At 37.2% G+C, this 26,403-nt stretch overlaps 1 protein-coding gene across 3 annotated transcripts in view; it reads right to left on the reverse strand.

Annotated features, from left to right (window-relative positions):
- CADM2 (cell adhesion molecule 2) overlaps positions 1 to 26,403 on the reverse strand; it is a 640,862-nt gene that overhangs the window by 318,776 nt on the left and 295,683 nt on the right. The window lies entirely within an intron of this gene.

Genomic DNA, 26,403 nt, shown 5'->3' on the forward strand with positions numbered 1-26,403 from the left:
GAAGCAGCTGCATGATCCTTTGTACCTTAAAAAACTAACTATTATGGTTCTTTTTATTTCAGTTTCTGAAAAACAGATAAAGTATGGAGGCTAGAAGGCTTTTGTTAGAAATGGTTCTTTTTATTTGACTTCCTGCCATCAAGGACAGAAATAACCATTTGTGTTCAGCAATGATGCCAACTACATTAAGTGTCACAGCTTAAAACACACCTGGAACACCACAGCATATTCCCCAGATTGCCACTCTGATGCAAGTCCACATTTTGCCAGAGAGCAAAAATAATTCTTTAGACCAGAAAGTAGGACCTCACCAAGGAACGGGCACTTAATCTCTAGCTGCATCTGCATTACCTCTCCATTTTTTTCAGCTGAAACAGGAAAGCTAGACATGAACCGCATTTCATCTCTCCATCCACCCTCCGTTCCATGAGTGCTATTATTTCCTCGCTTATGCTTGTTTGAATGCAAAATTGGTGTTGGTTTATGGTTCTCAACTACATATCAACATACATAATCAACTACAATAACATCTCCTGAAAACACAGATGTATTATAATACACAAGTGCTGACGTGTTCTGCAGTCACAGTGCCTGAAACTTCAGCCCTTGTGTCCTGGGTTCAGCAGTAGCAGTCATTTTTCTCCTTGGTAGCTGGTGCAGTGCTGCATTTTGACTTTCGGGCTGGGAACAGAGCTGATAACACTGATGTTTTGGTTTGGCCAAGAACTTTGTGAGCCTCATGCTCTGCCAGGGAGGAGGGGAAGCCGGGATGAAGCAGAGAGAGGACGCCTGACCCAAACTGACCAAAGAAGTATTCCATACCACAGCACATAATGCCCTGGATGTAACTGGGAGTTACCTGGAAGGACACGGGGTCTTCTGGGTTGGACTTGTTTTTCGGTGGGTGGTATTGTATTCTCTTCCCTTGTTATTTTCTCTTATCATTATTGTCGTTGGTAGTAGCGGTGGTGATTTGTGTTGTACATTGGCTGCTGGACTGTTCTTGTCTCAACCCCTGGGAGTTGCATTCTTTCAATTCTCCTCCCCACCCCTCCGGGAGCGGGGAAGGGGGGGGCCCCCGGGGGGGACACGCAGGCCTCGACTGCTTCCAGCTCGGCACCACTCACGGGGAGTGAGTGCACGAGCTGTCTGGCTGGGTTTAAACCACGACACCTTGACAGCAAATGTGTAAAGATGTATATTACAGAAAGCTTTCTTATGCAAATTGTGACTATATAAGGAAAAACCCTAAGCTATAGCCTGTAATTTGATATTGCAGTTGGAAAAAAACCCACAAACAAACAGAACCCCATAATATAATCTTAATATGTGAAACACAGAACAGTAACAAGGGCAAACATCTACACCAAGGTTGTGGGCTAGTTCAGAGGGCCATTAGGCAAATAAATAAATGCAGACATGAGAGTTTAACTAAAGCTCGTTCCTGGGTTTTCTCTATTGTGTAGCATGGACAATTTAATTTAGTGGTAATTCTCTAACGAGAAAAAGACCAAAGCAACAGTAAGTCTTCCACTCACTCCAGCCATGAAGTACATTAACCTTAGAAGCTCCTGAGCAGACCAAAGGTTGTGGCATGGCTTCCTTTAAATCTGAAGGTTGTTCTCCTTAAGAACTTATAGCAGAACAGTTCCATAAGAAGGAAAGCTGAATAGATTTGTTAGTGCTGCCTGGCTGGTTTGGGTGGGTTGTTTTTTTTTTTTTTTCTTTTATATCTCAATAACTATATTCCTATAGCATGCATAAAATCATAGCAGGAAAAATCTATTCTCCAGCAAAACAGTTTTTCAATACTTCTGCGGTGCTATGGTTATGCACAAACACAGGCATTCAGATAGAGTTAGTGGATTTATTATTTCTTCTCCTGGTACCATAATTTCTTTAAGCTGAAAGAGGCTAGTTTTCTTCTAAGAAGACTTCTTTGTCACTCACATAACAACTTAAGTTGATTTAACGAAGTGCTTAACCAAAAGGACAGGTTAGGGCTTTGAGTAACCTGGTCTAGTGGAAGATGTCTCTGTCCGCAGCAGGAAGGCTGGAACTAAATGATTGCCAAGGTTCTTTCCAACCCAAAATGTTCTATGAATTATTCAGAAAGGCAAAAGAATTACATCGTGTACAGGGCCTGCTCCTACATCAGCAGCAACTGCACCTCCAATAAAGTCAGAGAACACTATTCCAGAAAAGAGAAGCTGTGTGATAAACAATTTACTGAGAATACACTCATTATTACAGATGTATTCAGTATTGATAAAGTGTCTCAAAGCCCTTTTTCTTACCAGTGACATTGTCAGAAATGGAAGGACAGTTTAATAAACAAAGCAGAATTGCTGAGGAGAGTTTGGGGCACAAAAGAAAAAAAAAAAAAACAAACAAAAAACCCCAAACTTTTAAAGAAAAATATAATTTCAGCATTTATTTGGCCCTTCTTATGTTGCCAGCTTGGATAATTTTGCCCTTAAAGGTTTCTTCCATACATGGTGTTTGGCTTTCTACTGGAGCCAGCAGACATATGATGTATTTGTCACCTATAAGATTTAGAGGATGTAAAATTTTGGATCCTTCTTCCCCTCCCCCCCAACATCACATGCTGCTCCTTCTGCGGCAAATATTTATCTTGTTTGGCATAATAAAAACTTCTCAGAGGCCCATCAGGTTTTCTGTGATTACTTTGGCCTTTTTTGCTACTGTGCCTTTACACCTCATGCAGACATGAACTTGAAATGTTATGGATAACATTTAATCCCTTTTAGAAAGCCATGAACTTTTGCTCTTCTCTGTCACTTTGAACAGTGGCACACCAGAATACAGATCAGAACTTTTTTCTTCTACAGGTTACTGAGCTTTAGCTAGTAAGTATTTGCCTATTAAGTAGACAGGCTGCCTAGTCCTCCTGCTGCATCCTTTGCTTCCTCACTTAACTGTCATCAAATTTACAGACCTGTGTTCTCCTAAAAACAGTTGAGAGTTGCCTTAGGATATTGGAGACTCAAGCCTTTAGAATTTATTACCACACCATCACAGGATAATAGAAAGAAATCAAAGCCTTTGCTAAACCACACATGCACTAAAACCATGATGCAGTTATGAGCTGTAAGTAACTCGACCTCACTTTCCCTGAGGCTCATTTTCTACTGTGGGGAAACAGTTGTCCATCTATTTGGAATTCAGCAAAAGATTAGGGACAAAATATTCCACAGCCAGGACAGGAATGCTAATTCTATCCAACTCTTACATATCACGCACAGTTAGCAATCGTTTCCTTGGCCTTTACAAACAGATCTGGCTAGAAAATGAAGAAAAAATATATGAATGAAAAATGGAGAAAAGTAGGTTTTCTCAAATATTTTATACTCATGAGATCTGGTTTATTTTGACAAATTAAAGACCACATCTTTCAAAAAATGAATTGGCAACAGACCTAGAGGGATGTCCTTGAAAGGACAAGACATACAGATAGGGGTAAAGATACCATCTGCACACTACACGAGACACTGTAAATGTCTTTCAGTTTAATTATATATTTTACTGCAGATAAAAATATTATGTGGAATATTAACCCTACTGAACAGAAGGACAATTCTATTTTATCCAATCACATCCTTTACATATTTTGTTCTGCTTTCTCCAGAAATGTTCATACAAACCATACTCCCCAAAAAGCTAAATATATATACATATATATAAAGGTTTCGTCAGAGACTATGCACCCTAGTTGTTTAAAATTCTGACTAATTTCATTGATCTTGGACAATCTCATCTGATAAGACTTCCACTCTTACCTTTCCACAGTGTTTGGACAGCAGACACAAACACAAGTACAGAATAGTAAGCCATGAATTACAAGAGACTACATTGCTGGTAAGGAAACTAGTTCGAAGCAATTCGTCTTCCTCCCTTCCACATACTCCACAGAAGGCTGGTGACTTGAAGCCCAGGAGCAATGCACACATCCTAAGGCTTTCAATAATTCAGTATCTAGCTCATAGGGAGACCTTACTTGGCCTACTGCAATTTTGTTTTCCCCTTACCCCCCAAGATTCACATGATTCATCCAGTCAGCAGCATATTATCGAACTACACGAGGATAAGAATGCTAGCAGTATCAACCAAATAGCCACTGCATATTTATTAACAGTGATGAAGTGTATTCATGAATAAAAACCTTCCTTCATTGGGCTAAGTAAGTTCTTCGAAACTAGGTCAAAATCTATTCACACTGACACACAGCAGCAATTTTCTAAGACTGGAAATGCCAATGCCTATCTTGAGTTGTAGCAAACTGCTATGCATACGCAGGTATCAAGGCCAGTCTGTGAACTGCAGAGCTCTCAAGAATCAAGCGGCAGCACTGATATATTCCAGCAGAAGAATGAAAAAGTTGAGCTAATACATGTATTTGACATTTTGACTTGTGTGTGACAATATGATATGTATATTGTCACCAAGAGTATAAGATAACAATTAAAACTAATGTTTTCATTGATTTTGGACACCACTGCCCAAGGGGAAGAACATCTGCTATAATCCAGTTATAAACATGTAAGTTTGTAAGTGTGAAAATGAAAACATAAAGAGAAAAGGGAAATTGCATCATTGTACTCCTGTTTACAGCCTAATAAGCTTATCTCCCAGATTCTTCCCTGTTTTTTCGATACTCCCCACCCCACAAGGTGCTTTCAGTATTTTGTTTCTCTGTTGTTGCTTCACCTTATTCTATTGGATGAATATGAAGGACATCAGATTTAAAGAGTGTCTGGGTAGCAGTCACTTCATGTTATATCGTAATTTTAAGCACTTAATAACACTGTTTTTCTTTCTGGAAAATACATCAAATAGGGGGAAGAAAAGAATGAGTTTGGACACTCTTCCAAACAACAGGGAAGTAAGATATGATTTGTCGATATAAACTTCAAGTACAAACATAACTGGTACAAGCAGAGGGTGTCTAATTTAACTTTTATTCACTATTTACCTGGAAAAAGGCATATAGGGCAGAGCAAGAAGAGACAACTGCAAGGTGTTTAAATCATTTACTGGCTGACATACTTCAACGGCTACATGTGTCCATTGAATTATTTCAGGGAAAGGCTAGAAAGACTAAGAAGTATGCAAGTTAAAATTATCAGAATCTATTACCTCAGGAAGTATATAATAATTAAGGACATTTTAATCAAGGAAATAAAATGGAAGGTACAGATTTTTTTCTTTCAGGAGAAAGAAAATCCACACATTCCTCCCTAGAATTCCAATTCCAGTTTAGGTTGCTTATGCATTGGTAAACAGAATTTTCATACAAAGTGAAATGTTAATAGCTTTCATATTTCCTGTGTTTAAGGGTATTCCAGTACATTTAAACAGTAATCCCATAAAGAATAAATTATGTCCATTAGCTGACTTTATTGAACATACTTGAAAGATAATATGATTGCTGTAATTGATTCTTTTTCCCCCCATCGTTTTGATGAAAGCTGGTTTAGTATTGAATTCTCACTAAAAGAACTTCCTGGGTTTAACAGTACACACTTTGATAATTTTAAAACAAGTACTCATTAAGACCATTTATCTAGGATTTTAATAATGTATGAGGGACTATATCAGCACAATTCAAAGTTTAAAGTTCATTGCATTGTCAACTGTACTCTGGCCATGCAAGATTCATATTTAAATTCAACGGCAAGTATATTCTATAAAGCTGCATAGATCTACCCACTTGCTACAGACAAAGCCTTATAACAGGACAAAACCCTTAAAAAAAAGGGCCAGTCTGCTTCTGTCCCTGACTCCCAGTTTGAAAAACAATAATAAATGAAACAAAAAACAAACAAAACACCCCCAAATAAAACCAAACACCCCAAAACCAAACAAATGCCACAACTTAAAAGTTTGCTTTTATGAACTGATTGATTATAAATAACATTGGATATTTTCACAGACAAGTTACCCTTCATATACAGGCTTGGGTGCGAATGTAGTGAAGGACATGGTGGTTAATGCAATCCTAAATTCAGTGCCACAAACAACAGCCTCAGCTTTAAAAAATAAGAACCCAAACTCCCTCAGCACATACACATGCAATAAACCTGAAACAATGCCAAATGCCCCTGAAGCACATAGGAGCACAGGTCTACTGTCTACCACATGATGGTTTTACCTAGTATCTTTACTCATCAGTCTAACAAGAGACTTGTTTTATGCTGTGTTTCTGTATTCCACTCTCGTAACACTTGAAACTGTAAGTGAAGCCAGAAGAAAGAAAAAAATAACTTCTCCAGGAGTTAGCTGTTCAGCATCTGAATGACCTATAGCTGAAATGATAGCTGCCAATTTACCTTCCTCCATTGTTGGACATAACACCAGTCTCTTTACATTGATCAAACTCATTGTAACCAATTTTCAGTTACTAACAGCCATAGCTGGAGCCGCACTAGTATGCTGCTGGGCACTGGAATGTAGCAAATAACTTGAGATTGTCAGATATTTACAGAACTTATATGAACAACTGGTCAAGCCATCAGTAACATTTCAATGAGACTAGGCCTTGAGATTTTATTTAAAAAAACATTTCAAATATATTTTTTAAAAAATTATGCATATTTAACATTAGGCACTTTTAGTTACTGAATAAATGCCAAGTTCTCCTTTAATATGCCTAGGAAGTCTTCAGCATAACAAACAGATTTAATGCTTATGGGGATTTTTTTTGTTTTGTGTTGGGTTCCCCCTGCTATGCAAACCAAGGTCTGATTTATTCAAATACTCTTCTGTCCACTGTGACTATCAAAATCTTGCAATGAAATTCTAAAACACATTCAGTTTCTGCGTGGTTTCCCCAACCCTTTTTTCTTTATACAGACAAAGATTACAGAAGCTGAAAAATTGAGGGAAACAAAAATAATTGACTCACTTATTTACTCAGTATCTTGCTGAGAAAAATGGCCCAAAAGAATTACCTTCTCGATTACATTCTGCAAGTGCACACAGTTCTGATCAGGTCTATATCCTTATTGTGCTAACAAATGTACAAGCACAGGCTTATACCCAGAATAGACAATAATCTGTTGCAACAGCAATATACAGCAAGTGGTCATAAACAAGCACAGGGAATGCAGAAGTAAGGACAGGTAAGTGAGCAAGTACAAGGAAGGACAGGGAGTGACTACCCATGCTTGCATAAATGATCTTAAGTCTTTTTTTATAGTCCATTATGTTTAGGCTATACTGGCAACTAATACACATCAAACCCCCTCATGGAAGTAGCAGTTACCATGTTAAGTTTTGCCTAAGTCTGCAGAAGAGAAAAGAGAGACAAGGGAGGAGAGGAAGTGGAATAAACCCCAAAATGTTACTATTAGTTGGGCTGTGAAGAAACCCCTATTTTGGCAAAATTTCAGTTGCACTGGCACTATGCTGCTCACCAAGACCAGACGTTCTTAGGTGTAGTAGTAGAACTCCCTGAAAAGTTTTGGGGATAGCATAAACTAAGGGGTGCCAGGTAACTTGATTCTGAGTAATGCATGTACCCCCCATGTAAAGGTATATGTATCATGGAAATTACTCAGTGCTATTTTCAATTAGATATGAGTTATTAAAAAAAAGCGCCCGTTTTATATATTTTGGAATTTTAAAATATGGATGAGCTACAAGAAAAATGGCTTAACATACTAACCCCATCATTAAAGATTATGCTTAACAATGAATATCAGCAAAGACATACTTAGCACCTCCAGCAGTGACTTTGCCAAGCAGCAGTACAGCTTGAGGAGCTTTTAGAGCTCTGCCTTTGAAAAAAGGGAGAGCACACACAAGAGATATTGCAGTTACCCAGTGCAATTGCTTTTCATGACCTGCCCCACTTAGCATGAGCAAACAGACTTTCCAAGCCCCTAGATCTCTAATGGGGAACAGAAATATCACAGGTTAACAAGTGATTTACACTCTGCTCCAACTCCATGCTCAAGCTTGAGATTGGCAGTCAAGTACATTCAAGTATGTACTACAAGATTAGTAGTCCTGAATTTTAGAAGGTCTTTTCCTTTATTTACAGATACCTTAAAATATCAACAAAGCATAATTCCACCAGAAAACTGTAAACTTACAGTCAAGATTTATATAACTTTTCAACAGTTATAACATTTCAACATTTATAAACCTTGTCTTGTTACAAGCTTTGCATGAAGTCCAAATGCTTAAGAATCCCTTTACAAAACCATACAGCCAAGCCTCTTCCTCTCACTTCTCCCACACAGACACAAGCTTTGTCAGCACTGGCAGCCATGCCTATCTGTGCATGCTGTGAATGACAGCTAGCAAGAGAGGAAAAGAAGTTTATTGTCTAGAAAATTAGGCCTTTTATTTGATGGATTAGTATTTTCATTTACAGCCAATCATTTGACAAGTTCATACACATCAGCTGTAGAACAGGGTTAATTAGACTAGCTTTGTGCCCAAGCTGAACACACAAAATCTCTGCATACATCTCTAAATATAAACCAATCTATATTTCGAACCGAATTCTTAACTTGACATCTATTGCTCCTTCTTGCTTTATTTTTGGTATAAGTAATAAGCATAAGTAATACCCTACACATGCAACTGACAAGTTAACTCCTACACTATATGATTTAGTCTTCTAATAATAATTGTCTAAATCGTAATTGCCAGCAGCAAAACATACAGTAACAATGCCTTGTTAACTAATTGCTGTACTGAAGGATTTCTTTTTTTGTTCTCCTGGTGACGGTGAAGTCCCTGTCCAGTACAGTTGAAACACTACCTCTCAATAAAGACTAGTTCATGATTTTAATCTTTCTGTGTTTAATATAGTACAAACAGCAATACCGTGCACTGATAACAAACACACAAGCAATTTAAAGTACATTAAAAACACAGACGTGGATAATTATTCTTTACAAGTTCATTGATAGCAGTAGATAGATTCAGCTAATTACTAAAAGGAGGCCCATATCAGAACAGAAAATTAAATACATGCCTCAAAATTTCTCTCCTTTCAATGCTCTGTGTAAAAGTTGAATAGTACAAAATGCTTTGACCCACATGCTTTGATATGTCCCAGCTTGCTTAGGAAAGAATTATCCTACCCAAAACTTACCTTTGGCACTCATTTCTAAAATGAAATGGAAACTCACTTGGGTTGATCTTGCAGCAGGTGCCAAAGATTGAAACCCAGCTACTACAGATTTCAGCCTCTGTGAAAATGCTGTTAAAGTCTAGAAGAAAAAATCCTTCTTGCCCTTCAGGGGCTACTGGCCTACCTCACAGGTGTTTTGTAGGGACTTCTATTTTCCTTCCCCCTAAACCAAGGACACACAATGTTTATTTTCAAACAGATACTTTTAACTAAGTTATTTACAGTAATATAACTGCCATTTATGCAGTTACAAGTGAGACTAACACTGGGACACAAGGCAGGCAAATAAAGGAAGGGAGCTCTGTACCCACATTTCATCAAGATGAAAACTAGTCAAACCACAAAATTAATGAAACAACACAATTTGGTGAACACGGTTTCTATGGAGAAGCAATAAGGGCTAAGAAACAAAGAATAAGCATGGAAGAAGGTGTACATAAGCGTTAAAAAGTAAAGAATGGAGAATCTTAAGGTCTACATTTTCCTCCTCTGTGGACAGATACTGAGGTCCCTTTCAGAATAGCTGGCTACATCTCAGTTTTTCCTCCCTGTGAACAAGGAGCTGTCTAGCTTAACAACAACAAGTAAATACAGAAGGGAGGACTACAAGAATAGCATAGCTTCCAGTAACTTCCATGTAGCCTGAGGTCTAAGAACAAAGGGCATATTTTTTTGTGTTGAGAACCTTTGATAGTTCTCATTTTGATTATCTGATTTCTATTTTTATAATGCATCCACATTTTGGCCATCTGCAATACTCTATAGCAACAAGTTGTAAGTGTTTCACTTGGAATAATCTGAAAAAGTACTCCTTTTTTTTTTTTTTTGTCCCCCTAAATTACCACCAAATCATGATCCAGCACCCATCTGTCTGTACTGTAAAATTTAATTCTAACATGACTACTTTTGCTTTAGGACTCATTATTTTAATATGCTTCTATTTTTGTAGTCCTCTATGTTAAATTCCTCCCACAGTCATCTTTCATTTCCAGCCTACTCCACAGAAAAGATATTTGCCAAGAATTTTTTCCATTCTAGAGCTTCCTTACCCATAAGCACAGAATCCATCTAAATATATAATTTCACTTACCAAACATTAAGCCTCCAGAACATAAGGATTAATTGCAAGAAATCTCTTAAGACGACAACTGGCTCAGCCCTTGGCCCAACATACACAAAGCCACTGTGAAAAGAATCAAATGAACCCCTCTAAAGTGGACATACACCTTTATACTGATCATGTACAGGTTGCTAAGCATAAGGGCATAGGTCCTCCCATGTACTTTATGTCACATCATCCTTTGCCAAGCTGTTGTAATTCCCCCACCTGTAGTGGAATGCCTCACACAGAAGTGGCTGAATTAAAATTGTAAGGATCTATTGCCTTTGCCTTTTTCTTTCCTCCTCATGTTGAGTTTTACTGAACTACACATGCTGACCATGCATAGGGTATCACTGGGCAAGTTAAACTCTGTGTTACTGAAAGTCGGTTTTAGGATTCTGTCTGGTTATTTTTGCCAAGCATGTTAGAGAATTTCCACAGAGTGAGATTTTGGACTGTTTGGGGGAGGGAAAACTGAAGGCTGTAGCCCAAATGAGAGTCACTTTGAGGCACCTGAAACCACATGAAGGCCTCCTCAAATATCCAGTTATTTCTTTCAGGCTCCACAGAGGGACTGACTTTTCAAGGTAGCACTACCATGATTTAGTAATCTATTACTAATAGATTTGATACCATTAATAGATTCCATGATTTGGTAATTATTAATTTAAGGTAAAACAAAAGTAAAGCTATACCCCAAATATTTAAAAATGAAAAAATAAACATTAAATTTAAAATATTTAAAACAAAAAAACAGCAAAGAAGGAAAAGTCCAATTATGTGACTTCATAATAAAATCACATAAAAATCACATAAAATCACATAAAATCACATAAAAAGCAATACTGAATGGCAACAGTAAGTCACTAAGCTGCCGTGCAGCTCTGTAACTCACAACCCACTAAAGTTGTCACCACTGCTAAGAACAGCTCACAAGCTTTGTACTAACACTGTACAGCCCCAAGACAGGGACTTGTCAGCTTTTGTCTAGACATGTTTTAGGCTTGCCTAGAGCACTATTTTGGCATAGTAAGATCTAACAGCAGGTGTTGAATTATCAGGTAACTCCTACTGACCTGATTTAGCTTAGATTTTCACAATGGTGGGGTGTAAACCTCACTGTTGTTACAACTTTGATGTATTTTTTTAACCAGTGAAAAACAGTAGTGAGTTGTTATTCCGCATACAGCAAGCTATCTATAAATCTTGTATAAAATTCAGCATAGAGGACTGCAGGCATGAAATGATGGCAGAGGCCTTCAAAGTACAGATGAAAGACCCAGGGCTGTAGAAAAAACTTCAGTAGTCAATTACTGGTTAGTAAAGTATGCAACCTTGGGAGATGGATCATAAGAGAACAAGTATCTAACATTTTTAAAACATACCATACATAGAATGTAATGTGGAACTGTAAACCAGTGAAAAAAAGAGGAAGGTGCACAGCATGTTACAACAAGCTATTAAATCAGCCTCAAAGGAGCCCTAGAATGATGGGTAAGTAGAGCATTTATAACATACTTGTCCTAGTAAAAGACTCAGGATGCTGATGACTCACTGCAACCCACTCTTACTTCCATTACTGTTTTAGCATGATTGAAGCTGTCACTGCTCCAGAGGGAAACTGCAAGTATAACATCAGCACAAAATGGAAGACAGTGGGAAGTGTATGTAACTATTTAAAATGTATTATAATTGAGACTTTCCCTGTAATGCTGCTGTTGTTCTTTATTGTATGTAACATAGCTCAAATAATAATAACTTTGATTAGACTGTTAAGATTTCAGTTAGGCTAACAACCTTGCTTTGCACAGAAAATGCGTTTTTTTTTTTGGTCCATATAAACTTCAAAGACTGCAGTGCAAAACTCTTACAACAAAGGGGTAGAGACAACCTTGATTTAGATGCAACAACTGCTAGCAACTATAACAGTATCTCACATGCTTTCAAAACCGGGATTAGTCGATTTCCTGTTTTCTCTCTACCTTATTAACAATTCTAGGTGTCTTAAGTACATTAAACAAATAAGAGCTGTAGGAGTTTTCACCACATCTACCCCACCACTAAATGCTTAATTAGTGTGTACAAAGCTCTCTGCTATTAATTTTCTTAAGAGCACTGGTCTCTTTGGCATGCATTTGCCTTAAAGCTGAGCCATAAGCTAAACCAGTTTCATTCTAGCTAAGCATCTCATACTGAACCAAGTATCTGTGAGGTCAAAACAGTCAATGCCTCAATCCCAAGAGAAAGCAGTGAAATAAAAAACATTTTGTTACACACAAGGGAAACATTCAAGTGTCAGATAGCTGTCAGCTACCATGAATATATACTATGACTAAACTAGGCAATATTCTTACATTAATACCATTATAAAGATGTTCTGAGAAACACTGGCCATACCTAACAATCTTTTAACATATCTGAAATTGGACACAAAAGTATTTCTTATTTTTAGCTTTGTTTATACACATTTTGCTACTGTTATTCTGAACCCAGAAGTTCAGTGAAACAGATTTATGAGAACAATGCAAAATATAACTCACTTCTGCTTACTGGGTACCCACTGTATGGATAAACTGAAGCCATCTGTTTGTTACTATCCCTGCCATTGTGAGACCACATACATACTTTATTGTTTCCTATGTACAAAAGCACAACATTATCAGACACACTGCAGCAACAGTTTCTGCTCAGAAGAAGATCAGGCAAGCAAGCAGGCACAGAAATTCTGTTAAAACAGGGCATGTCTCAAATCAGCAGTGGAACAACATGAGCACAGTTGTGTAGTCTATGCCCTACCTGGCATATGCAAAGAAAAGGCCCCTCATTTTTCATCTGTGCCTTAATCTTCACAAGTATAATTACAGCATTCCTCAGTAATGGTAAATACAAATTATACTCTGTTCTGCAAGACAAAGATAAGCTGTTTCTTATGTTTCAACAAAAATGAATGTCTGATTGGAATAAAAAGATATTTATCCCAGCTTAAATATGAGCATTATATAACCACATTTAAAATAGCTGCACAGAAATGGAATGTTCTTCAGCTCAGCATCCTAACAATTATCTTATAAAAGTGCAATGAAGACAAATAATGATTTTTCCCTTTGTTACAGTATTATTTCAGAGCTATAAAAGATCAGCCATAAATCATTTATACTCTTCTGTTTTCCTTATAGCATATCATACAGAAAATTACTTAAATGGCACCTGATATAATTTCCCATTATATACAGCCAATAGCTTGAAGAAGTCTTCACTGTGATTGAAAGTGTGTCTTAAAGACAAAAAGTAGATGTCTATTTACTAGCTTCATTACTTGAATAGTTCACCTTAGATTTTCTTGGTTAATTACTTCTATACTGCTGTGCAACAGAAATTATAAAGAAAACAAATACGCGGAGTGCTTGAAATCGCCATGTTAAAAATCAGAAGCCTTTTCTACCCAAGACAGAACAGCCTGCTGCTCAATAGTTTTCTGGAAGCAGCAAGAATTCACTACTGCAGACTGAGCTAGCAAGTCAGAAACTTCTGAATCTGAAACTCAGGAGTGTCAAGCTTCCTTCCAGAGTTATTTAAAAGGAGATTTGCCACAGTTTACAGTTTATAAACTAAATCCCAAGAAGTCGTATCTAATCCTCTTTTTTTTTTTTTTTTTTCTTTCCTCCTATAGCTAGCAAAACAAGATTCAGTCGTGGTAATGTGGTTACAGTCTATTTGTATATATTGTTTATCACAACAAATAGCATTTACAACAATGCACAGAGCAAGAAAAATACGTTTTGCACTGGTCTGATATGTTTATTCTTCCTGAGACAGGAAGTCATTTACTCTGCCTTGCAGAACACTTAATCCGTTTTACCATTCCGATTCAACAGGACTTAAGGCCGTACATCATCTCATGGGGCAGGACCTGAGAGCATTTCAAGAAAAACCTTATCTTAACCAGCTTTAAAGCCCAAGCAGGGCTCCAATTCTGAAATCCTTTTATCTGTTATTTTTAGAACTGATAATTACATATTTTTACATACTCACTTCTAAAGACCAGAAAGAAAACTGACAAGTGTATGAAATAGTCTATGAAAAACTAGGAGAGGGATATGTTTGCTTCCTCTTATTTTCTAATAGTAACAGTGTAGGATTGTTTGGCACAGAGACATATTCACATTCACCAGTTCAAACTGTCAGAGCTAGGCATACCTCATTTGGCTTTGGTATAATTATTCCATCTTTCTCTACATGTTAAATGTGCAAGCTTTTCAAGAGGTAGACACACTGGCAAGTGAAATCGTCCTTTAAAAAAACCCACCACCCAATTAAAAGAAATAAATCTCAATCTATCTCTGGGTTTCCCGTATTTGATATGAACCACCTACTGTGTACCTGCTGTCTCAAACCTCTGGTTAAGGCCTTAGTTAATTCTCTCTGTTGTGTGTAGCTTTAGAAAATATTCTATTTCATTTTAGTACTTAGTTTTGTACTCAGTTTTCTAAACCACAGCATTGGGTACATTTAATTTCTCTTTATTTTCAGGTGTTTAGTAGGCACAGTCTGTCACTCGAGGGGAAAAGGAAGACAGTCAAATTAGTTTTAGCTCCCTTGTTGAACTGAACAGAAGAAAAAAAGAACTAAGCTAAAATATGGAAAAAATCAAAGTAAAAATCCTGGTGCAATCTCAGTGAATCAGCAGGTATTTAATTGCTTAAAAAGAATTAGAAGGTGACAGACAACAGGTTTACAGTAGACTTTCCCAGCATGGCAGAGAGTTTTGAAGAACACCTTGATCAGATTTCTTGTACCAGGAAGGCCAGCATTTTAAAAGCGACAGTGTTGAAGTCTGAGCAGACACAAGAGGAATAAACAATCCCTACTCTTTCAAAATGTAGTCTTTTTAGCAGACTCATGCTGTTGCATCTCCATTCCATTGAGATATCACATCACAGCCTGACTAGCCAGAGGTGTCGACCTTGAGCCGCATTTGCTGCTGAGGAGGCAGTTGCATGAACGGAGTGTGAGGAAGGAGGGCAGGAGAAGAGATCTGTCTGCCCCCATGCAACAGGCTTGCGATTTGCTATTCATCTTAGAAAAAACATACTGTGCTTGCACTAATCTATAAAAGGTTAAAAACAGAAATCTAGGAATGACACATTTCCAGCCATTCATTTGCTAAACAGTTCTCATGGAAGGGACTTCAGTGCACACTTCACATTAGAGCACTTAAATTCCTTCAGATTTTGAAGCAGAAATCTACTTCTTTTGGCAAATATATGTTTGGCTGAGAAGACTTTTCATTCCACCTTCCTTCTTTATTTGCTTATCACATTAAAATTATTATTTTTATATAGAAAGCCCAAAACAAAGCATAAAAGATATTTACATAATACTTTACATAACAAGCTCCTTTTGAGAAATAAGAATATTAAAATTTCAAAAGTACAGTCACAGCAAGTGGTAGGCAAGCAAGGAAGATAAATCAAATCCTATTTCTTGCCATGCTGTGAAAAGACGGCTGGCTTTTAATCATCATGATGTGCCATATGTAAATTCCATCAAAGAAGAAGTTTGGTAAATGTTATATTTCATAACCACAGGGAAGGAAGCTATTTATAAACATCAATTAAATGATATAATATAGTCCAAAGTCATTAATAACAAAACTATTAATCTGGGTAGGCATTACTCTCATACGGAGTGTTTTCTAAAATGTATTTTTTCAAATGCATACTTAACTAAGCAAATGTTACGTTTTTTCTACTCAAGGCCATTCTAACCTGTCTCATAGTTTCTGTGATATAAGTAAAAAGTTCTAGAAGAAATTAATGCACAAAGTACTCATAAAACTAGAATCACTTTCTCAAAAAGTAGAGAATGTTTCAATCAGCACCTATGTTTTTTATGTGGTCAGAAATCTCTGGGGAATAGTAGTGAGGGCTAACAGCATGAGAAATCTATTTACAAGCCTCCAATGGAGGAAAGAATCAATCACAATATTACTACTATTATAACAGAACTGAACATTGCCCACATTAGGAGAAAGCAAATTCATTTGGAAACATTAAAGATCATTATGTTATAGTATGCAAAGCTTTGGCACAAACTAGCTTATGTATCCAGTCTAAAATGACTATGGCAAGCCAAGACTAGATCTTTAAGCCCTAATACAGGACTAAAACTTAAAAATACCCTTTTTTCACAGAAAAGAAGCTAAATTCAACAGGTTTCAAGTTGACATTCTCCAGCAAAGCACGGTGGATGGCTAATGACAGATAGGAGACAACTTCTTGTAGTAAGGGAACTGACAGACTACACACAGGATGCCCCAGGGAACACACGAGGATACAATACTTTTCTATGTTAATGAAGGCATGAAGGAATTTATTTCTTCTCAGTAAACATCAGGCTCTAGAAACAAAATTTCTAAAAGCCAGCAGCAAAGCATACCCTTAAAAGAAACAAAACCCAAGCCCTTAAACTTTCAAGATATTCTGTACTTCATTTACATTTTGCTTCTATCTGTTAAAAAATCATATCTAGTTCACGGTCTCACTCAAAAATTTACAAAATCCTGTGTTTGTTTTCTGTGACATGGGAACAAACATTTTCAGCTACAGATTTAAAACCAAATGTTTTATTCTAATGAATTTTGTGAAGGAAGAAAAAATAATATTCATATTTTCAGCACACTCAGCAATGTCTGAGGGCATAAACTGAGACCCGTCGTGTCTACTTTGTGATTAGGATAAATTTTATGCTTCACCTCTTTGTAATGTTTGCTGTTTTGTTATAACTGATGTGTAGATTGAATGGCAGGTGACATTTCATAAGATTTAAATAAGTTGAGAAATTAATCAAATTAATATATTCCTTTTTGAAAGTATAATGAGCCATTAGCATATAAAATGCAAGAGTCTGTAAATACAAAATGAACTTCAAGTAACAGAGGACATCTCATGAACTGCATTTCTTACATTTTAAGATGTGTGCGTGTATGCATATATACCCCATGCAGAGATAGCTTTTAAATCCCTGAAAAACTGGCTAATTTATACAGCAGTTTGGATTGAGGAAGCGATAATACTTACCCCCTCTATGGATCACAGCATGTAAGATACCACACTGCAACATTCTGTGGGGGACCTACAGAACTACTTACATATCAGCTGCAAAGGCAGCCTCTGATCTGTCCTTCTGTAAAAGGCAAATGCACTTCCAATGCCCAAATTGTATTCTACGGGTAAGCTCCAGGTCTGATTCTTTATGAAGAGTTAGGCAGCTTCTTATTCACACATGGGATGATACTGAGGTCAATGAAAACCTGGTGGGGGAAACAGGATCCCTCCACCATGGCCCCTCTGTATAACTATAGCCTCACTGAAACGCAAGGCAACTGTGACATGGAGTTACATATAGAAAAGAGACAGCAAATTAACAGGTCTACCAGGACTGGTGGGACTAAAACAGCCCAAGCTGCATGAAAAAATACCACAGGAAAGCAGCACTTACAAACTGAACTGCAGGGTTTCAAGGCTTCAGGCTAATTCCTATTTAATGATGTTGCCAGTGTATGCAACAACACAGAGAAACTAAATAAGCTGATTTGGTTAGTCAATAATTGAAAATCTATTTGCCTACAATTGATTTACAGCATAACATGAGTCAGCTACTGTAATTTGCAACTGGTGCGCCTGTCTACAGAGGAAAGGATAGTCCTTTATTTATGAACCTAAAGATACAGCTTAAAACTAAAAAACAGGAATTCTAACATATGGTATGAATTCACATAAATACAGTAATTTTGGCCAGCTGGAGCTCAGCTATAGTACTAAATGCGCAAATTTAGCTTTGTACAGGAGATTCAAGAATTATTGGTATTTCAGTTCACACAGGTGCGTAACTTACAAAAATTCAACATTCTATCCTTGGGAAGAAAAAGAAAAGTTGAGATAAGAGCTATCAAATACTATAGAAAGGTATAAAAGTAAATAAAAGGCAAACTTTAGGCAGAGGAATAGCAGGCAATGCCTAAAATTGCAGGATACCTGCAGAAAACCATCACTTTCTACATCACTTGTAGATCTGAAAAAAAAGTCTGTTTTTTCTTTACTTCCTCTGGTAGCAACCGCATGCACCACTCCTAGTTCATACAGGCTATGCTAACAGGCTGCTTAAAAGTAAGACTTGAGTCTATATTACAATTCACCCCACTAATCCTCTGCTTAAAAAAGGAGCAACTCTGACTTCCCTCCTGGTGGCAGAAGAGGACTTTAGCATGCAGCTCCTATTTCTCAGTGCCAGGGTCACCACTAGTTCAGTAACATGAAGACTCACCAAACTTATAGCAATAACATGTTTCCTTAAAGATACATATTTAACAGCCTGTGTCAAACAAGGCAGAGGATTGGCAAACATCGAGTAACCCCTTACTCCACTGTGTAATCTACCTGATCATACTGCATCATTAGGGCATAGACATGTAGGCCAGTACAGGAGCAAATGACTTTCAATCCCTTATGCAAGCCTGACTTTTTTTTTTCTATTACTATTTTTTATAATTGTTCAGAATTTGGCTAGATACATTAGGGAAGGCATTTGGTTCCATCCTTGCTTCTCAATATAACAATTAGTGCAAAGAGTAACAGATGCTCTCTCAAGAACAGTTATAGGAATGGGACCAAAATCAGTTCCCCACATAAACCTGCTTTTCAAGGGTACTACATGGGTGTATGCATAAACACAAACACATATATGTACACATACATATATGTGAGATCATTCAACAGTTAAAATATACTTTTAAAATAGTACTAAGTGTACTACTGTTGAGGAGTTTGCTTATCCATTTGAGCCAGACTGAGATGGTTTCTGCTGGTGGGGCAGGGTTGGAGGGGGGAGCTAAGGATAGAATTGGTATTTCTTTGATACAGAAATCATTGCTGTTTACAGGAAGCTTATGACAAACTCTTCAGAATACCACAGGAATCTCAGATTTTGTCCTGAGAAAGCATGAAGCTATCAGGAATTCTTTTAATCCCTTACAGTAATGTTACAAGTGTTTCTGTGACTCTTTGCAAGGCGTATTCCCTAGGTCTTTTCTACTTCTTCTGTAGAATTTATATACTTCTGTCAACATCTGCCTCTACATTTTCATTCTCACAACTACCCCCAAGCTGCATTTTCTGCTGTGCCTATTATTTCAGCTGTCTCTTCTATAGTGAAGCTCAACTTCAACTCAGGTTTCTTTTCAGTGAGGGGTGACTGGACTCTTCAAGGAGGTATGAGGAATCACAGAATTATATAACCGTTAAGGATATAAATGACTTTAAGATCATTCAGTTTCAACCCCCCTGCCATGGGCAGGGACACCTCATACTAGACCATGTCACCCAAGGCTCTGTCCAACCTGGTCTTGAACACTGCCAGGGATGAAGCATTTACTGCTTCTTTGGGCAACCTGTGCCAGTGCCTCACCACCCTCAAAATAAAGAACTTCTTCGTTATATCTAACCTGAACTTCCCCTTTTGAAGTCTGAAACCATCATCCCTTGTCCTACCACTACAGTCCCTAATGAAGAGTCCCTCCCCAGCATCCCTATAGGCCCTCGCCTCCAAGCGAGGTCTTATGAGACCAGAGTAGAGGGGCAGGATCACCTCCTTCGGTCATGCTCCTTTTGATGTAGCTCAGTTTATTCTCTGCCTGTCTTTAGTAATTCCATCCTTTTCCTACAGGTACTAACAACTTTGCATAGTGCTTGGTCTCATGGAGTTTTCCTTGAAGACTTCAAATTCTTCTTTCATTTTTAAGCATTACTATTCCATACATTTGATTCTGAAAGCAAAAAATATTTCCTATTATGATTTTAATTCATACGACAGATATGCAGCAACTCAAGTGTACCTCTATTAATCCTAAGGAGAAAGACATTAGGTTCAAAGAAGTGAGAGTAAACAATAAGAACAGGGGAAGAAAAATAGTTACATGTCAGCACAGTGGGGACAGAAGCTACAACTCAATTAAACTCTTAATAGAGGTATTTAAATTAAAATACCCCTTTGAGTGAAATTCTGCACTAATGTATGTTACCTTAGACTTCCCCTGCCTCCTTTCTCTCATCCTACCAGTGAACCCTGGGAAACATTTTAATTTCCTGCAGTGTAGTCAGCAATCCATCCCATGACTGATTGACCCATATCAGGACTCAAGCAGACCCTGAGGGTCGGAAGCATGCAGTGAGGGGAACGCTGAGGCACTGAATCTGCACTTGATAGGCAGACGAGATAAAAGATTACACACAGGGTAAGGTGGATAATAAGCTCAGGTTCTGTCACCCTTCTTGTGAAGATTCTCAAACCAAAATAATGTTAAGATTTCTTTTCCATTCAGTAAATGGGAGCTGAGGGGATGTATAACCTGTCAAGGTCTGAAGAGCTCAACCTCCTGCAATTTCTTTAACAGAAAAGCCTCACTGAGAAAATGAAGTAAACATCCTTACTAAGCAAAGTCATGTTTGCATCCTCCTATTCTTCCCTACAGTAACAGGCAGGCACACAGAGGGTGGTCATAAGTTGCACCTATCACAGACACTTCAAGAAGTTGTTTAGACCAATAATAAAAAACAAAGACCCCTCCAGACTGAACAACATTTGTTTCCATTAGAGGACTTTCCACTACAGGAGTCCCTGTGCTTTACTGAACAGACATGCTGAATCTACTATTACAAAGTCACATCATTTTTCCAGAGAACAAAGTTGCTGCTTAAGCTACATACTGGTTCTTTGACTGCTCACTTTCTTTTGGCATTAACACCTGGTTCCAGCCTTAACACTGAAATAAATGACTCAATGGACAATAGTAGAATGCTATGAAAAAGCAAAGTATTCAGTTGTGTGAAAAATGAGTTCTTGAATTTACATGCACACTTCAGAGCAGGACAGAGTATACGTATTCTTACACAGTGCCATTTTTTCAGTGTTTGTCAAAGGAGCAGGCACCAACCAATAAACCATGGATAAACAAATGCCTGTGCAATTCTGTATGTGCACACGGGCACTTCATACTCAAGGGAAGAAATTGGCAGTAAAAGCAGTGAAGTATAAAACTTCTTTTGTTTGTAAACCACAAAAGTTCTACTGCCAAAACTAGGACTAAGTGCTCTGCATGTAATTGATTTCTTCAGTATTTCCAGAAAGGGAAGGGTGTTTCTGAGGTCACAGAAGGAAAGTAGCATCAACAACAAGTACGTCAGGAAACCAGAATGACAAAACAGCCGACCTCTGTTAAAGCCAAACAAAGGTATTTACAAAAAAAAAAAAAAAAAACAAAACAAAACCAAACCCCACATTATCAGCCAACTCTTGAAATCTTCACTAGTTTGAATAATGACAGAAATGAGTCCAGTGAAACCTCTGATTGAAGCAAAGCTTGCTTCTATAAATAGATGCTTCTATCATTGTATCTGGGATACATCATATTTTCTATTATTTTCAAAAGAAACTGAATTTCACTCTGTTTTTAATAAGGCTTTATCTCTGGGCACTTGCCCACCTGGTACTCAATGGCAAGTCCTAGTAGGTTAGCCTCTTTAAGTTCATTTCTTCAGAATCACGTATTAGAAAACAAGAATAACCTAGAACCTTTACAGTTTCTCAGAATTTTTTTTCATTTCAATATATGCTTATCTTGTAGTTGTCAACCGTTTTCATAATCACAAGTTATAGTTATATTTTCAACTGACAAACACTACAAGATGCAGACAGCTTTCCACTGCACCCTGCAGTTTTATAGATTCATGGCATGTAACCATCTCTCTCACTGTTACGGAATAAAACACAATAAAGGAGCATCAGAAGAATCCTGTGTATACTTCTTTTTCAGGGCAATAAATTAAGGAGATGTATTTTTGTTTACTGAAGTTCCTAATACCCAACTAAGCTTTAAGTGAAAAGTTTAAAACATCAGCATTACTGTGTAGCAAGACAAGCGATGCATCCATTCTTTATGCAGAACACTGGAAAACAAGTTGCTTCATTAGGATGGTTTGGCCATACCTGATGCTACCACTCATTCTCTAGCTTCACTTAAGCTGTGCCAATTAACACTAACTGGGATTTAGGCCTCCTGCACTGCTTATGATACACACTTCAGGCAGCAGCAACAGCATTCAAAACATCTACCAAGATATTTTCCAGACTCCGTTGTATAATGGAGTGTCCAAATAGTGTTTAAAACTTTGAAATAAAAGGCCTTGCAAAGGTAAAAAAAAAAAAAAAAAAAAAAAAAAGCCATTTAATTAAATGTACTACTTAAGCTGTTTTTTTTTTCCTCTCAAAAGCTTTTAAATGAAAAGGGTTATTAACATTTTAAGCAGAACCCTAAGGGACAAAAGCAAGTTGTGTAAGTTAAGTATGTATGACACACACAACACATACACAAATGTGTGCACGACAGCAATTATCATATTGTCATGTGTATATAGCTCTTCAAAAATAACATTATTCTGTCAATGGACTTGCACGCTGATGCCTCCTACTGTTCACAAAGGCTCACTCCCTCTTTTAAGACAGCTGTAGATTTGGCAAATCCTCCAGGTTTTGGCAGGGGTTCATTTTCTAAACCAAGGAAGCTAAGAGTGAAGAAAAGAGAAGAAATGGGAATTTTGGGGTCTCTGAGGGAAAGCACGGAGTAGTATATGCCATGGAGAACTGAACACTTGAGAGACTGGGGTCTTAGAGACACTAGTTTATAAATCAGGAGAGCAGCTCTACAGCAGCTCTTGCCCCTGTGCCTAAACTGACTGTGGATCTGGCACCATCCTTATTTTCAAGTGGGAAATTATGTGACTGTTGAGAACAGAAGGGCGAGGAACAGGCAATGAGAGAACAGTAGGCTGGGGGGAATATTCCCAAGTAGACTTCCCTGCATCTTTATGTATAAACAGACCACCACTGAAGCAAATACAGAGGACAGATGATGCCACATAAAGTGTCTGTATTAGCAATGCTAATGGTTAACAGAACATACTGTTTTGCAGCACTGCATCTCAAATAAAATCACATATTACAGTGAAATGTCCTTGTAAATTCAGCATGCACAAAAAGACAATCTGTATTTCTTTGCCTTCTCCAACTTTGGTTACTTTTCATTGCTGATTCTTCCTACAGTTAAGTCTGAAAGTCATGGCACTTTGCCAAAGCGCGTATTACATATAAATCTATTTAGATGCATATTCTATCTAAATAGAGCACCTGAGTTATTTTGTTGTACTTTCTTTACACATATTAATGCTATTTGGATTCTGTATGTGACTGTGCAAACATGCTTGGAAGTAAGAGAATGAAAAGATGTGGGGCAAAACAAAGACATTACACACTGGGGAAAACGTGCATCTACTATCACACAGGAGACAAATAATTTGGTTCCTGGCATAGACCTTTTTATTCATCTGTAAGGCTAATTTAAAAAAAAAAAAAAAAAAAAAAGATGTTAAAAATAACTAACTATCCAGATAAGGCCAGGTAATGATTAAGAGAAGGATCTCTGATTAGAGAGTTATCTACTAACCCTCTTCCAATTTCTTAGAAATGTGCAATTGTGTTTACTGTGAACAGCTTCCAGCCCCTGACAGTTTGCATCACTATCCAAACCTTTACTTACCTTCTACCTGTTATTACTAAATTGAATCACAGCAAAATTAAAATGACAGAAGAAGATGGATTTAAGGATGCAATAGGCAAACATCTGCCTGACTCATGCAAGAACAGTGAGGACCACGGAAGTAAAAAGGAAGAAATAAAATTTTATGAGCTGCCTCTAAACCAGGAGATATTAATTAAGGTTGTAGAGTTATATAAAATGATAAATCATAGATAATATATCTACAGACATATTAGCCATGACTGTTATGTGGGGTTTTACTAGGTGGTCATAAAAACTAAATGTGGACAAGCCTGGAAGAGATAGTACAGCCTCTCTGAATATCCTACTACTGCTGCATTAGAGCCCATGTGAAGAATGCATACTACAACAGGAGAAACAAGGATATTTTTTAGAGAGTTTTCCTTCACAGTCTTGATGTTGCCACTGTGATGGAGTGAAGGGTAATTAGACTGATTAACTGAAAATCATTGAGGAACTTTAATTCACTACTTTGTCAGTGCTGCCTGCTGCACAATGCCAGGACTATCCTGCTTTGCAAATTCCAACAAAGAATACTTAATAAACAAAGGTTAATAGAGGGTTGAATTATTTTGCCTTTTTTGTATCATTATGTTGTGAACATTATTTGCAACGCATACTTTTCCTTTTAAGAAATAATTGTCACTTTCCAACTCCCTGGTACTTCATGTTACGCTGGGACTGGAGTCTTCTTAGAAGAATTCTTTCCAGAGAGAAATTAACAGCATTTTGCAGAAGAGTTTTCAGCAGTGAGTAACCTGTCACTTTTAGAACATGACATATGAGAAGGGAAAAGAAAGTTGGGGGAGGGGATCCCTTTTTCTACTACAAGTGTTAGTACCTCAATCAACTCATTGGATTTTCTTCTCACAGTACACAGATTACTGGTAAGTTTCCATGGAGCTTGATATATTTCTGGTCAATAACTGAAATATTTGGCCACTTATTCAAGAAAATAGGAAAAATACTCTTGAATAAAAAATCTGGGTATACAGACTGAAATAGAAAATTAAAAGTTTACGGGTTGGGTCTCTTACAGCATTCAACTCAGTTACTTGCTTGCAAGGGTCTCTTAAGAGAGTTTCATTCATTTATTTCCTTGCAACTCATTTTATTCTCCAACTAATCTTCCACATAACAGCAATATTTGTCAAGAAAAATGTCCTTAAACAATACTATTATAATATTTTCTATATTCATCCACAAATTATTTTTATTGATCTGGAACAAAAAATCCCAAATAATGATGGGAACTTCACTGAACCTGCCATTATCTAAATGACTGTATCTACACCTACTGCTACCAAGAGCAAGCTACTAAGGAGTTAAAAAAAAAACAACAAACAAATTCATTTGAGGGAACTGTTCTTAATTGTGTACTTATATTTAGGTGTGAATTTAAGCCTCATTCGTTAGAAAGAGACATAAGCTCATTGTTAAAAATCATATTTATTCATTAAGTCATCCTGCACTGCAAGTATCATAAAAAATCATAAGAGGCAAAACATTTGCTGGTAAAAAGAAGCTAAGACAATCATAGGTTAGCAATAATTCAATACTGAACAACTATGAAACCAAAGCCAACAAAGTATTTGTTTAATTTAGTCTTATTTTAACTTTCAGACCCAGTGACTTACATGGAAGGAGTCAACACAACTGACGTAAGGGAACACACACACAGTTGAATGTGTGGTGTTAATGCAATTATGCCTTCTCAAATGATCTCTAACCAGCAACAAAGTGTGCAGGTACAGACTTTAACATGGGCTAGCAACCACCATCACATGTACCCATATTACATGTTTGGCTTCAATAGTTCCATCTGAGATCTGAGCCTTCATTACTACTGTCACCTACGAAGGACCATATTAGAAACGACATGCTGTTCAAAGCAGCAAGAGTGCTAGCACACACTGTAGTACTGCTCTTTTGTACACTGAACTCTGTCAAACCAAGTATGAAAAAAAAAGGGGGAAAAAAAAAAAAAGGAAGAGAAATGTATCCATCACGACTGGGTGACAGCAATGGAATTTTTGAATAGTCAAATCAAGGGGAACAAAAAGAGCACTGATGAAAAGTTGAATGACTCAGATGATGAGAAGTTAGTTGACTGTTCCACCAGAACTTGCTTTTTGGTTTGAAACCCCATGATCTAGAAAGCAACACATTTGCATTTACTTTCTAATGCATTAATAGCAGCTTAATTTTGAAGGTTTCTTGTTAAATAATCTAGTTAAAAATTAATTGGTATTTGATTTATATGAAAACAGTTTTGATTTGGCTTTATAACTTTACTTCTACTAAATCTATATCATTTGCAAAGTAATATTTTTCTTTAATTATTATCAAAACAGTAGAGTAATTCTGCTGGATTTTCTACTGAATAATTTGATTACGAAAGAAACGAGCTTTGCTTCAGCTTGCTATTGATTTGTGTGTACGTGCATTAAGGTTTTATGGTCT

The sequence above is a fragment of the Neopsephotus bourkii genome, unplaced genomic scaffold (assembly GCF_033783945.1).
Source record: "Neopsephotus bourkii isolate Nb327-2 ecotype Australia unplaced genomic scaffold, CSIRO-AGI_Nbou_v1 NB_214, whole genome shotgun sequence".
In the NCBI taxonomy this organism is placed as follows: domain Eukaryota; kingdom Metazoa; phylum Chordata; class Aves; order Psittaciformes; family Psittacidae; genus Neopsephotus; species Neopsephotus bourkii.